This window comes from Hemibagrus wyckioides, unplaced genomic scaffold (assembly GCF_019097595.1).
Source record: "Hemibagrus wyckioides isolate EC202008001 unplaced genomic scaffold, SWU_Hwy_1.0 Contig5, whole genome shotgun sequence".
In the NCBI taxonomy this organism is placed as follows: domain Eukaryota; kingdom Metazoa; phylum Chordata; class Actinopteri; order Siluriformes; family Bagridae; genus Hemibagrus; species Hemibagrus wyckioides.
In genome coordinates, this window is record NW_026690807.1 from 412,460 (window position 1) to 427,634 (window position 15,175).

Genomic DNA, 15,175 nt, shown 5'->3' on the forward strand with positions numbered 1-15,175 from the left:
ACAGACTGCTAATGTACGTGGGATGGGCTCCAGTTGCTTTGGGAACAGGCTTGTTTAAACGCGTTGGGTTATGGCGCTCCACTACGGAATTGTAGTCATCTCTGTGGACATTCGGCCGTGGGTGCCCCACCTGCACCTGACGGGGTGGCCGAGAGGTTAAGGCGATGGACTGCTATCCATCTTGAATCTATGGATCTTGAATCACATCTGGTAATGGAAGCGTGCGTGGTACAACCATTGCGATCGCCTGCCAGAGTGCCTCTCTTTCCCGACCTGGCAGACCTCCCTTGACCACAGCCCCCTAACTTTCCAAAGGCATGGGTAGCGTGGCCGAGCGGTCCAAGGCGCTGGATTAAGGCTCCAGTCTCTTCGGAGGCGTGGGTTCGAATCCCACCGCTGCCAGGTGAACTTTTGGGTCGACAACAGCAGAAGGTTGTTCCTTCACCCACACCTTCAGGGGGTGCGGTTGAGCATGAAGCCTTAATGCTGAGTTCACACTGCAAGATTTTCAAAGTTGTTGGGTCACCATTGTTTTCACACTGCACGACTATCTATCGGCTTTATTTCTGTTTATTTCTGATAAAAACCTATAACCTCTAATTAACTATAACATCGTGCTCCAACACTCCATCCAGCGTGTATCCAGCCTTGATACCCAATGACGCCTGAGATAGACACAGGCTCCCCGTGACCCGAGTATAGATCGGATAAGCGGTACAGACAATGAAATGAAATTGTGCTCCAACCAAAGCCATGCTTGCTGATATAGAATAGAATAGAATAGAATAGAATAGAATAGAATAGAATAGAATAGAATAGAATAGAATAAATTTTATTGTCTTTGCACATAAGGAGTACAACAAAACTGTGGGTGCTCTTCTGAACAACAGTGCACTGAAATATAATACAATGAATAGCATAGCAAGTAGTATAGAAAAATAAGAATAACAGGAAAATAATGAAATATTTAAAGAAATACAAAAAACATTAAACTGTCCAAGGATTTCCTATGAAAATGATACAAATCTAACCCAAAAATAATCTGTTTGCTGTTTAACCCTTAGGAGTCGGCAAGCCCACCGGCGGGAACAGCCCTGCATTATGTGAAGGGAGTGCATCCCCAAACCAGGGTATATAACCAGGGTATCTTTAGAAAGCTGATACTTGTAAGCTTACTGTTCAAGACTGAGAATTACTCAAGTGCTTATTAACAGCTATAATCAAGATCCAAAGACATCCAAAGAAGTACCAAGTTTGTTTTCCTTTTGCTCTCTGGATCTTCATAAAGCTTCTTGAAGCTCCACCCTGCAGTATCACATGACAGGGCTGATTGTTGATTCTTACATTTGAATCCAGGATTTATTGAATTTATTTTTTGAATGAAAACAATTTTTTTTGTCAAATTTCTTGCAAATGTTAACATCATAAAGGTTCATGAAGCTCCACCCCACAGCATCACATGACAGTGTCAGCAGTGTGGCTTTACATTCAGGAGTGAGGTGGACTGGAAGACTCTAACAACACAAGGTTAAAGGTAGTTACATACAAAAAATACAGCATTAGTACAACTGCACTAGAGATTTAAAAACACAGTTTAGTCTAAAGTGGACAGTTGTTTTATGTTGACTGGTATATCTGAAATTATCTACTACTGAGATGAACCATGGCAGGGGTTAAGATAATATTTGTGCAGTATGTATGATAGAAGTAGAGGTAGAGCCTATATCACAGAGGGTTTATTGTGAAAAGTATGTGAAAAGAATGTGCAGGTTTATATGCTGCTCTAGTATTCGGCCCATCATAAGATAACTGAGTTCACCATCTTTGTGTTCATCAAGGAGAAAAACCTTGAGACACAAAGAAATGTTCACAGACAAAAAGAGGCTTGAGTCATCAGAAAGAGTATTTAAACTTTGCACTTCATATATTTATAAAGGATTTTTTCTCTGTAACACTGTAATACATTATGTGTTAGTTTTTGCCTCTTCAAGGCAGTGGTGGTGAACTTGCTGTTGTTCACTGCAACAAACTCAAAAGATTCAGTGCTGCCTTCCATGATATAGTGTTGGTATATTGTATATTGTAAAATTCTGCTGTGATGATTGAACCAAGCTTTTACTTTTTATTTCCAGGTTATCAAGGAATATAGAATAGAAATTGTGTGTATAGGCGTTCTGCAATTTCAGTTTTCTTTCTTAATTAAGGCAAACCAATGACAAGGGATTCTTTTAATGGTTTTTACTGATTCTCCAAAGATTGTTTCTAGACTGCAGTAAGATCACAAATCATGCAATGCTTATATATAAAAGAACGGAAGATTATGTATAGCATATATTATTATACTTATATATATTATATATTATTGTACTTATAATCCAAGAAGTCAGCTCTGAAGGATGTGACAAGAGGCTTAAAACATGGCCAACAATAAGATTACGCCATCTTGTGGAGGAAGGAGAATAATAACAATTTGCAGAACTTTATTCAACTTCTGAACGTGTACAGAGCCTCAGCTGCTTTATTATATAAGTTTTGATTGTTTGAATAACATTGTAGAAAATAATAATAATAATAATAATAATAATAATAATAATAATAATAATAATAATAATAGTAATAATAATAATAATCTAATAAAAAATAGTGTTAGTCATTTAAAAATGAATTAACTTACTATTGTTTTATGATCCAGCAAAGTGATGCTGTGTGAGCTATAGCATGATGGCTCTATAAATAAAAGTGTATTTTATTTTAAAAGCATTGTAAATTCTTATTGATTTTAAACTCAGGTTGCTGTGTAGAGTTTTGAATGCTTTGCCAATATCCACTTTGCTCCTAGAAAAGATTAAATAAAATAGTTACAGATGAATGAATGAATGAATGAATGAATGAATGAATGAATGAATGAATGAAATGTGTCAATAATATAAACTTATTATAAATAATGAGAACAAAAGGGAAAGTTTTCCCCAAAAAGCCATGTATATTTTCCCCATGTAAATTTCTTATTGGCATAACTGCTTTCAACATAACAAAAAAGTTTTTGTACAGTGCAGCTGGATTTCCTGTCACTGTGGGCGTCAGAGCACAGTAGTATAGAGCAGAGTCTGATACAGCAGCAGAGGAGATGATCAGATCCACTTGTTTATCTTCATGAACTTTAGCAGACATTCCATGCGGGATGGGGGAACTTAGATCTCCACTTGGAGTAACATAAAGAAGGAACTCAGGTTTAGAGTTCATATATTGCCTGTATCACTGCACATTATATATGTTACCACTGAAGCCTTTGTAGCTGCAGGACAGAGTAACATCATCACCTTCATCTACAACTTTATGAGTGAAAAGTGGCTCTATTGGATCTGCCATGGAGTCACCTGTCATAAAGAGAACATATTGTATTTTTTCTAAATAATTTATTAATAAGGTATTACATAAATTATACTCACAATTTACTACTTTTTAAAAACACATGTGTTCATCCTTGATTCAGAACATATTATTTTTGCAATAATAAAAATGTTTACTCACCCAGTGAAAGCCACAGACACATGAATATAACAGTGAACATGATGAATGATCTTAGCTGAAGGAAACTGTTCTTTCTGTACACTGATATGTTAACATCATCAGGATTCATGAAGCTCCACCCCACAGCATCACTCACATGACAGTGTCACTAATATTACTGAAAGATTCTTGATTCTTACTGAAGCATTCTGGCTTTACATTCAGTCTCACATGGGGAACATGTCCTAAATCTATTTTAAACAAACACAAAAAGCTAAACTAAAAGCAGGAACTGATAATGAACTGCAATAATCACTATAATAAAGTTTAATCATGTAATTATTGAAATAATTATTATACAAACATTAAATCACAATTTTAAAAAAGCTTCTGTTGTTGCTGCTGTCATTTGGAGCCATTTGTGCCACATTCTGCAAAATTATGTAACATGATAAATCATGACTTCAGAATTGAGTGTGATTGTGTGTAGTTGTCATGTTTAATCCATTTTATTTTTATTGTAATAATTTACAGTATCAGTACATACATAATCATGAACTAAGCTTAATGGCTTAGTGGTTAGCTTGTTCCCCTCACACCGCCAGTGTCCTGGATTCACGTCTCGCTCCCACTCACTGTGTGTGGAGTTTGCATGTCCATCTCTCCGTGCTTGGTGGGTTTCCTCTGGTTTCCTCCCATAGTCTAAAGACATACTTCTAGGCTGATTGGAGTCTCTAAATTGGAAGTAGTGTGTGTGCCCTGTGATGGGTTGGCACTCTGTCCAGGGTGTATCCTGCCTTTATGCCTGAGATAGGCACAGGCTCCCTGTGACCTGATGATAGATCGGATTAGAGGTAAAGACAATGAGGAAAAAAAAAACCTAAATTAACACTTGCTTAAATCTGAACTAATGCATGATTTAAGGCATGTACTAATCACAAACTAATAAAGAGCTAACTTTATCTATGCTGTGACTTTTATAAATTCATGTGGGAATAATTCACATACATTTCACATTATTTATATAATTTGCCATATGAATCTGCACATGATGGATGACACTGGATTACTTTTATCATTTAATCTGATCCTCTTTATTGAACATAGAAGAACACACTAATAATAAACACCAGTGATTTCATCTCAACCCATTTTGTATCTTTCTCCATTCATTTCTCTTCCAATCCCACTGTAGTATTAGTATGTGCGCTGGGTGACTCGGGTCCAGGGCTCTGCTCCTTTGAACACAACATAACATTCATTATTTTTCCGTGTTTTAGTCTTAAATGTGGCTGTGTTACTTTTAACTACTGGGTCTATGTTAATCAGGTCTGCTGGCTTTCAATCCTTCAACAGTTACACTGCTCATGTTTCAGGTCACTACCCTTCAATATCACTGTGGCACATGACTCTGTACTTTCCAACTAAGTTATCAAATAACACCACACAATGTGAAAGAAAGTTCACAACCCTGTTACTTAATGTCGTCTAGTCAGAGATCATTTCTGTCATTTGTCAGAGAGTCAAACTTTTCCTAAAGGTGAAGAATCTTCTGCTTTTATATCATAATTGTCTGTTTTGCTTTGTTTTGCTTGTCAAGAGCAATCTGTACTGTGGGTGCTCCTTTTAAAAGAGATATCTAAGATATGTAAATTGGCTGCAGGCAAAATGATGATGGTTAAAAATTGAATTGGGTCAATTTCAAGGTAGATAATTAAAAAAATCTAAACGTGTAAAAAAATCTAAAAAAGAAAACAATTTTAAATAATGAATTATCTTTTCATGTGTCTGAATGTAGAAAAGGCTACAAGCAAACCTGCTTCTTTATTGCTTTACTACAATGGTTTAAAAAATAATAATAGCACACCAACTTAAAATACAGCCTATGAGTAGTATGATGGATATCTGGAATATTTCCTTGCTAGACCACCAGAGGGCAGCACTGAACATTAGAGTTGAACTCTATTTTGGTTCTATGTTCATTTCCCCTGTTCAGTTGGTTCACCTGTTTAGTGTTATGTGAGTAGTGACACAGGAATTAGCTTCCCGAGTTAAGCTCCTTTGCTCTACCTTGTAATTGCCTAGCTTCTGTTTGAAGCATGTTTGTTTGCCTAGCCTAACCTAGCCTAGCCTAGCCTAAACTGGCTTAGCCTAGCTTAGCATAGCCTAGCCTAGTGTAATTCTGAATCAGCTTTTGGTTTGCTTTATTTTACTGCAGTTTCTGCTTCTATGTAGTAGTTTATTTAGGAGAATAAAAGGCAAAAAAATGTTATTAAAAATGAAATGTTTTAAAATGTATGTGTATTGATAAATCCTTTATTATAAGAAAAAGAATTGTGGGACCCTTTGATCCCGTTCACCAAGAAGATTTCTTAAATTCATTTACTGATGTTCTCAGTGACTCTTTATAAGTTACTGATGTCATTTGTGACGATCTGAACAAATGACATCAGCGAGTCTGCAAATCCTTCTTCATTCTCCTAGTCCAATCATTTAATTCACAAATGAAGCAGTTCGATCAGAATCAATAGTTCTACCATCAGTCTCAAGGTAAGAGGCGTCTGACCAATGATATGATCCTTCACAGTCCACTTTCTGTTTTTTAATCCATAAGACTGTTGTAGTTAAGATTAGTGCTTCGTAGTGCTGCTTGAAGAATTCTGTTCAACAAGGCCTTGTGTTTTTGTGAGATTGCTAGCTTGTTAGTTGCTGGCTTGCTAAAGTCAGCTCTCGGCTCTGTAATGATCTGAAATAACATGCAGAACAAACAGAACCCAAAACAGAACAGGAACAACAATTACAGAAAAAGCATACAACTGCCAGAGAAAGCTTACCAGCTTACCAGCTACTACTACTACTCAGGTCCTGTGATAGTCTCAGTGTTGTGTACAATAATATTTTCATCCTTGGGCTTTATTCTTTTTATCTTTTATAATCAGTATAGTCTGGAATAATTGGGGTATTTCCCATATTCACATTAGTTATACTAAATAGTACACAAATGGTGTGATGCTTCACTACAATTTACACATCCTATCTAGTGTATATTATGTTTTTTTTAACTAATACCTACATTTCATCTGGATGTAGATTCATCTTGTAAATTAAACTGTACTGATAAGAAAGACACATTTTTAAGTTTTTATGTGTTATGCATAATTTCTTTTTAAACCTATTTCTGTGTCATTTGTAGCTATTTTGAATGAAATTAAGGTTATTTTCAGAGCTGAGGTAAGAGCATATAGTGAGGAATTAATACCAGTATAGTGCACATTGATGTTTACTGTTTGTCAGTAAGCTGTATGGGACTTTCATGTGTGATAATGAAAGCCATATTGATTAATTAAGAATTAATCATTTAAATTCATTTTAAGGTTGTTGAATTTTGTGTTACATCTACATGAGAGAAATCATACAGTTTTTTTTATTGATTGTTCAATCAGTAAGCATTGCCAACATAGGTAAGAAGATGAATGTTGATATTTGCAGCCAAATAAATATCTAGGAGAGTCTAGGAACTAAAAAAGAAAATTATATGGAATTAAACCGGCTCCAACTCCTGAGAAAAAAAATGCAGCTTGACTTTTTGTACAGTCTGTTTGAGTTTTGTGTCACTGTGGGCTCCATGGTGCAGTAGTACAGTGCAGAGTCTGATACTGCAGCAGGAAAGATCTCCAGATCTACTTTCTTGTCCTTTTTATGAACTTTTATGGATAGTCCTGGGTCATGTTGCTTAGTGTTGGTTACATCATTTGTAGACACAATAATCAGCAGCAAAAACTCTGGTTCTGATTGAGGTTTTTGTCGATACCAGTGGAGATAATCAAGAAGCCTCTGCTATAATATTTTACTCATAAATGCCAATATGCACATGAACACTGAGCTTCATGTGTAATGAACATGACATTCCATTATCAGCAGTAGTGAAGAAAAGATTGTTACTTGTGTGTTTCCTTCTCGCCTGGAACTTTAGAAATAAATATTAATGTTCTGTCTTTAATGTCTCCACATTTAGCTCCACCCACTCATATCTATTCATATTTATCACAGCTTTTGTTCCCTAAGTGAATTACTTCCTCTTAAATCTATTAGGTATGCAGATTATCTTTTGTCAGTTCAAGTTTTTGACTTTTGATAAAACTACAGCTTTAAACCAAAACCCACATCAACCTTGAGACCTACTTGTTATATAATAATGTTTAAATCCACTCTACCTTAAAATATAAGTAACTGCTTATTGTCCTGCAGACAAAAATTCATTTATTTATTATTCATCTTCATTAACGGCTTTATCCTGATCAGGGTTGTAGTGTATCTGAATTATATTCTAACCCTAGGCCATAAAGCTCATGAGTAATTTATCCAAGGATCTACAGGCAGCTTTGAAAGTTTATATCATAAATAAGAAAAAGAAACATCCAGCTCAAAAGGCTAGAGCTATCCCTGATCACGTAATTATGTTTAAGATTCTATATGTATATTCATCAGAGTTGTGTACAAGCCATAAACATAAATCATAAAACAAGAAAAAGGTGATTTTACTAACAGTTTCCTTATTTTAATCAAACTGACATCTGTTCATAGCCACTGCCAAATCTAACTAAATGACATTTGTATATCTATCTATCTATCTATCTATCTATCTATCTATCTATCTATCTATCTATCTATCTATCTATATATATATATATATATATATATGTACATAATAAACATAACAATGAATCAATGAATCAATCAATGACTTATTTAATTAATGTAGTGTATCATTGGGGAAGCTGAGCAAAAAAGAATTAATGAATTAACTTAATTACACAATGTATGCTTCAGTGGCACCTAGCTTTAACATTTCTGGTAGTGTCATTAATTTATTTTATTTTTTTACCCTTAAAATTGTAGAATATACTGTGAATAATGTGTAGTTGCTCATCTCTCTTTTATTTTCTTTCATTTTCTTTTATTTTAGTCACATCTGTTATTAGAATTTGTTATTTGTGTCTGTGGTTAACTGATAAGTAGGTAAAGGAAGTGTCTTTCATTTTCTGTGGTTTTTATAAACAATAAGTTTTTGTAAAGCCTTTCAGTGACTCTGTATCACTGTGCTCCTTCTTGTAGAGCACAATGATAGAGTGCAGAATCTGAGATCTGTAGATCTTTAATTGTAAGTTCAGTAGAGTCTGGGGTTGTTTTTGACTCTAATCGAGAGCCAGTGGGATTATACTCTGAACTTGCTGACTTTGCACCTTTAAACAGTAAAAACTGTGGTGCGCTGTTAGGATATTGTTTGTACCAGTGAAGATAAACATGACTGCTGCTTGACGTATATGAACATCTCAGAGTAACAGAGTCTCTTTCTTTCCCCTCAGTTTTGGCGTTATTATCTTTCGGCCCAATTTTATCTGCAACAATGCTTGCTGTAAACAAGAATATATAAATAAATACAAACAAAAATAAATATTCAAATCATTTCTGTAAACATACCTAAAACATCAGCTAAAATCAATGCAGAAAATTATTTTTGTTAATAAAATTAATTATCTGATGAAAATGAATTACCTGTAACTAGAGTGAGAATCAGTGGTATGTATCTCACTATGTACAGTAAGTTGTATAGTTGATCCATTTCTGAACACAGCTCTGTGAGGATTCTGTATAATAGTGCTGTATGTGCTGAACTTTACACGTCTCTAGAAGGACACACCCAGGAAGTGATGCTGTTCAGGATGAAATCTTGGCTCACTAATAACAATAAATAAATCTTGATTTCAATTTGACTTTCTGACCTATTTGAGTACTAAAATAAATGAAACCTAGTTACACATAGAGCTCAAAACTTTAGGTCTGAAATTGATTCAGTGTCCACATTATTTTAAACTTATATAGCTGTCTATATACTGAATACTTACAAGACAACATTGTCCAGAATAAAAAAAACCTGCAGGTATATACATGAGAATAATTGTTTAGTGTTTACAAACTCCAAAATTAATTTATAAACAAGTTAATATAGATGGGTTAGAAGTTTCCTATATCTTCAGTGGACTGTTTTTGACATTATTATTATTAGTTGAATAGTTAAAGAATAATTAGGTGAATGTTTATTTAGTTATTTTTATTGTTATTTTCCAGTATGGACACAAATAAAAGGTTTTGGGATCATTTTGTCCTAAATGGTTCCTTAGCCAGTGATGTTCAGTTAAAAACAGCTGGTAATTAATGTTTATTAACCAGTTAATTGAGTAACAAAGATCAGCTGTACAATTTCTCCTAACAGATAATATCTGAATATGATCTAGAATTACTACAACACTTGATTTATCAGTATTAACACATAAAACTGTTGGGTATTGGTATAGAGTATTTTAGTTTCTGTGGTCTGACTAAACCTATACAGAATCCTGCACTTGTGTCAAGCTGATTAGATATTGTTTTATTGATATTAGTTCAGTTACTGAGCCTGACTGTCTGGGAGAAGAAGCTGTTAAAGAGTTTGGCAGATGTTCTGTCCAGATGTTCTCATTCCTTCTGAAGATGGCAGGTGAGGAAAGAATCTGGTAGAAGGGGGAAGTGATGTTCAGAAAACTGATGGCTTAATTAATGTACACTTTCTGGTAATGATCCTTGACTAAAGTAAGAGAGACCCTGATGATGTTTCCAGTGGTTTTCTCTATCTGTTGTAGTGTCTTGTGCTCTGAGACAGAATACTCTTTTCATATTAAACACTGGTACAGCTGCACAGGATGCCATTTATTCCTTTTTTTATGTTTTCTCTCGTACATGTCTGCAGGAAATTAAGAGTTCACCCTATGGATTTATCCTTCTACACTTGTCCTCGCACTTCTCCACCTTCTCTCTGTATGTAAACTCAATATTTTGCTGATGAGACTCAACACTGTATTGTCATCAGCATACTTGAAGATATATTTTCGCTGTGCTTTAAGGCAGATTTGTGTTTCAGAAAAGGTGTTTATAATATTCAGACAGATTGATCAGTTTACAATTCATGCCTACGAACCATGTAAACCAAAAACTAGTAAAGATTATCAACTTGAAAGTGATCATATAGTATAGTAATACAAAATAAAAAAAAATTAAAATCCAAGACCAGCAACAGAGCACAGACTGATTACTGAGGATCGCTAGTAATAATCCAACATGTGTCAAAATATAAACTCTTTATAAATCACAATAGAGAGAGATTTCCCCCAAATATGGCATGTGAAGTCGAAATTATCAGTAGAACTGCTTTCAATATAACAAAACTGTGTGAAAGTTTTTGTACAGTGCAGCTGGATTTCCTGTCACTGTGGCCCTCAGAGCACAGTAGTATAGAGCAGAGTCTGATACAGCAGCAGAGGAGACGATCAGATCCACTTTCTTATCATCATGAACTTTAGCAGACATTCTTGGGGGAGTGTTGGGACTTAGATCTCCATTGTGATAAATATAAAGAAGGATCTCAGGTTTAGATTTTGGATATTGCCTGTACCACTGCAGAGTCTGTACAATACCTCTGAAGTCTTTGTAGCTGCAGGACAGAGTAACATCATCACCTTCATCTACAACTTTATGAGGGAAAAGTGGCTTTATTGAATCTGCCATGGAGTCACCTGTCATGGAGAAGAAAATGTAATGTATTTAACCTTTACACAATCAAGCCAGAATTACATACAGAAATCATGATTTCTAACAGCACACAATTAATAAACAACACATAATATATAAACTAACAAAAGGTCAATGTTAACTCACCTAGTGAAAGCCACAGACACATGAATATAACAGTGAACATGATGAATGATTTTAGCTGAATGAAAGTTAAAAGCTTCTGAACTCTTTTTGTACTCTGAAATATTAACATGATAAATGTTCACGAAGCTCCACCCCCCAGCATCACATGACAGTGTCTCCAGTGTTACTGACAGATTGTTGATCTTTACTGAAACATTCTGCCTTGTTTGGGAAACTCTACTGAAACTGTTTACATAGTAAACAAAGAAATTATTCTATTATTGTATTTATTCAATTTTATAAAAATTTACTGACAATTAAAATTAGTAAATATTTTAGTTTTTATATTTTATAAGTAGTGTCTTGACTTGTGGCATTTATTTGTTTGTTGTGATAAAGCATGTTTATTAGAGTTCATATTATTCTGCAAAGAAGTATTTATAACAGAGTCTACATCTTTGGAGGATGTGAGCAGAGTCCTAGCACCTGACCCACAATAAGATAACTCACTACACCATCTTGTGGAGAAATAAGAAAGACTTCAAGAGACAAGGTTTTTAAGGTAATTGAAGGTAATTTATTTATTAATGACATTAATAAATAAACTTCTGAACTATAATTAATATAATATAATGTATATATTTAGTATTTTTTGCATTTCTTTGTATAGCCTTCCCATACAGAGTTCCATAGAGTTCCTGGACTAAATCGCTGTTCCAGTTCACTTCAAATATTTTTCCATCTGATTTTATTCAGTAGGGTTAATTAAGTGTAGTGACCAAAGAACAAAACTGGAGCTATGATTGCACTGGTGTTAATTACAATCATACAGGTCTCACAAACAGAATATTGTCTATAGAGAAAAAGAGCTGCAGAGGAACAGAAACTTTTCCTCCAACAATTTTCTTCATCTATTGATCAAGAGGAGAATAAACTGTGCACCTGAGCCTTTCCTCATTAATGTTCAAGAACACGTCTGTTATAAACAATCAGCTAAAAGAACATTCTCACTCTAACTACATTTCACTGGCAATCAGAAACTGATATGTATTTATTTTATAGTTATGTTTGGTTACTTAAAGATGATTGTGATTACATTAAACAGTGTATTCTGGGTGGATGAATTGTTGTCAACAGCCTTTAATATAAATACACCAATTTATTTGAATTTATTGACAACAATTTATTATTAAGCAACTTTTTAAAATACTTGTTCTTTTGGTTTGTAACTTGCAAACTAAAGGACTTAGCAATATCAGCAATAGTGAAGAAAACCAAGTGGGCGTAATAACATTGTTATCCTGAGTGTTTAGTTAGTGTGTGTTTATTTTTTGAAATAAACATCATATTTATTCATATTCATGACAACTCTGCTTTACCTCACACAGCAACTCTTTCTCATCTACTAGACAATTAGCAAATCTTAGTATGCTAAAACTACAGTAAAACCAAGCCCCAGATCCATAAGCTGCAGCTGCAACCTAATGAATGGTCATTCAATCAGAGTTTATTTTTAGTACCTACATTATCCTGGTCACACTTCCACAACTGTCTATATACATTATATATACACACCTTCATTCATTCATTCATGCTTTGTCCTGGGCAGGTGAATCTGGAGCTTCTCCCAGCAACACTAGGGATGATGCAGGAATACACCCTGGATGATACAGCAGTCTAATGCAGGACAAAATGCACAGACACATTCACACACTCATTCAGACTTAGGGGAAATTTAGTGTCAGCAGTCCACCTTAAGTTGGAACGTTTAAATCACAGTACAAATAAGAAAACAGAGGACAAGCTCAAAAGGCTAGAGTCATCATCCCTCCATCAAATAATTATGTTTAAGATTATAGACATTACCCTTATGTGCAATCAAATATTGTCACTAATTTTTTTATCTGTATGATCAAACTCACATCTGTTCAAATGAACATGCAGAATAAACATTTAATAAATGAATGTAGATGTAGATTCATGAATTAAAGTATAGTTGTGTTAATCCCTCATGTTTCTTTTTAGGCTATTAGCTCCAGCTGCAAATGTTTTCACAAATGTTGTTTGTATCTGTGGTTAACTGATAAGTTGGTAAAGTGAGTCTCTTTCATCTTCTGTGGTTTTAGAAACTTAATATACCATGTTGATGTTTTTGTAAAGCCTTTCAGTGACTCTGTATCACTGTGCTGCTACTCTTAGAGCACAATGATAGAGTGCAGAATCTGAGAGCTTTAGACCTCTGATAGTAAGTTCAGTAGAGTCTCTGCTTGTTTTCGACTCTAGTCCACGATCATCAGGAGTGCTCTCATCACTATATGACCTTGCTCCTTTATACAGTAAAAACTGTGGTGCGCTGTTAGGATATTGTTTGTACCAGTAAAGATAAATACCATCACTGCTTGCCTCATATGAACATTTCAGAATAACAGTCTCTGTTTCTTTCCTGACAATGTTTGCATCTGTTGGCCAAATTTTATCTGCAAAGCTACCTGGTGTGACAAAAATATAAAGAAACATGTCAGTGAAGTATTTTTTGTAATTCCAATATTGACTTAAGAAATCAAGAAATTACTAGATTAATACAAACATGCTTATTAATTAATGCAATTATCTAACTGATTAAATATCATTGTAATAATTAATAACTGATTGAAAAATACCTGTAACTAGAGTGAGAATCAGTGGTATGTATCTCACTATGTACAGTAAGTTGTATAGTTGATCCATTTCTGAACACAGCTCTGTGAGGATTCTGTATAATAGTGCTGTATGTGCTGAACTTTACACGTCTCTAGAAGGCCACACCCAGGAAGTGATGCAGTTGTAGCAGTGTTAAATTACGCAGATATACTACATAACTAATAAGACTAAGTAATCTAATTAAAAACAATTTCTGAATATACAAAAATCAATGTTAACTCACCGAGTGAAAGCCACAGACACATGAATATAACAGTGAACATGATGGATGAGATTATAAAGGAAAATAAAATTTCTGCAGTCTGATATATTAACATTATAAACATTCATGAAGCTCCACCCCCCAGCATCACATGACAGTGTCACTAATGTTACTGACAGATTGTTGATTCTTACTGAAGCTTTCTGGCTTTACATTCAGCACCACATGGATAAATTTTCCTGAGCACATGGTAAACAAACACAAACTGATAGCATGAAAAATACTTAAATAAAATAAATGAACTAATGAATGTGGAAGTGAGTGTGCATTGTGGGAAGTGGAGTCTGGTACAATGCAGGAAGGGAAATGTAGGTGTGTGTAGACCTAATGACCTGTTTATTAAATAGGATTACAAACAGTTGAGGAGTATTTTACTGTGGTGAGGAACAAACCAGCCTCTTTTCTTTCTCTAATCTATCATTTTTTATCAATATCATCTGTATTGATGGATTTTTATATCATTATTTTTCATTTAAGCATGAAACTGTGTACAAATAAAGAGTGTAGTATTTATATTATCTCATGACAAACATCCCATTGCAAGTGAACATGTACATTTCATTTTTACAGAAATTGCATGTACAGCCCTACTACAAGTTCAGTTTCCTTTCTGGATTCAAGTAAACTCCTTTCAAGGCTTGATGATGTGTTGAAAATGACACTAATTAGCTTGATTGTACAAGCAGAGATTATTAAAACATTCTGATTGGTTCTAGACTTTTTTATATATAAAAGTATTATCTATGTAAGGCTGAAGAATAGCTGTAGTCTTTATAATTGTGTAAAGTATTCATAATCATAATGTCAGCATCTCTGGGGGATGTAAGCAGAATCCTAGTACTTGTCCAACAATAAGATAACAGCCTCCACCATCTTGTGGTGAAAGGAAAGAGACTTTAACACACCAAGGTCTTTTCTGTTTGAACTTAGTTATTTATTTATTTTTCACTCAATCATAAAACTATATCCCAA

The 15,175-nt window shown here is 34.4% G+C and overlaps 1 non-coding gene across 1 annotated transcript; it reads left to right on the top strand.

Annotated features, from left to right (window-relative positions):
- Nucleotides 1-320: 320 nt before the first annotated feature.
- trnal-aag (transfer RNA leucine (anticodon AAG)) lies at nucleotides 321-402 on the top strand. The gene has a single exon. It is a non-coding gene; the product is annotated as a tRNA-Leu (tRNA).
- The last annotated feature ends 14,773 nt before the right edge of the window (nucleotides 403-15,175 follow it).